This window comes from Fistularia commersonii, unplaced genomic scaffold (genome assembly GCF_037954325.1).
Source record: "Fistularia commersonii isolate RoL2024-O1a breed Wild unplaced genomic scaffold, RoL_Fcom_v1.0 HiC_scaffold_53, whole genome shotgun sequence".
Taxonomy (NCBI): Eukaryota; Metazoa; Chordata; class Actinopteri; order Syngnathiformes; family Fistulariidae; genus Fistularia; species Fistularia commersonii.
The window spans coordinates 712,501-713,464 of record NW_028234011.1 but is presented as its reverse complement, the minus strand read 5'-3'; positions in this window follow the sequence as shown (position 1 = coordinate 713,464).

The window sequence follows — 964 nt, the reverse complement described above, 5'->3', positions numbered from 1 at the left end:
AAGTCATCATAGCTGTGCTAATAGCATTAGCCGAAACGCATCCACAACCAAACAAACATTAGCTCATCCACTCATTCACATGTGTGTGCCCAATGGTCCTCTTCTCCGCTCCACCGCTCCTCCGCTATAGGCCCTGGTACTCCCGATCCGCTGGACTCAGGAGAATTATGGGACGTGCTTCTGCCCTCCATCCGCTTCACAGCTCATCCGCTCCAGGCCCAGCTACCCCCTGTCCGCGCCCCCCCCCCCCCACACACACAAACACACACACACACACACACACACACACAAGAACACACAAACACACAAACACACACACACACAAACACACCTTAAGTCATCATAGCTGTGCTAATAGCTCCCAAGCTTCCCCGCCTCTGAGAGGAGAAACAATACCTCCGCTACTACGCTCCTCCGCTTCTCAGCTCCACCGCTCCTCCGCTATGGGCCCTGGTACCCCCCCCCCACCTAAACACACTCACACACACACAAAAACACACAAACACACACACGCGCACACACACACACACACACACACACAAACACACCTTAACTCATCATAGCTGTGCTAATAGCATTAGCCGAAATGCATCCACTACCAAACAAACATTAGCTCATCCACTCATTCACATGTGTGTGCCCAATGGTCCGGGAGCTCCAATCATACGTCCGGGGGATCTATATCTGGAGAAGGCTCACAGTGGCCGGTCTAAGGCGTCCTACTGCCCCCAAACTTCCCATCCTCTGCCTTTGAGAAAAGAAAAATTACCTCCACTCCTCCATTCCTCTGCTTCTCCGCTCCACTGCTCCTCCGCGAAGGGCCCTGGTACCCCCCCCCCCACCTAAACAAACTCTCACACATACACACACGAACACACTCACACAGACACAAAAAACAAACACACACACACACACACACACACACACACACACCTTAATTCATCATAGATGTGCTAATAGCATT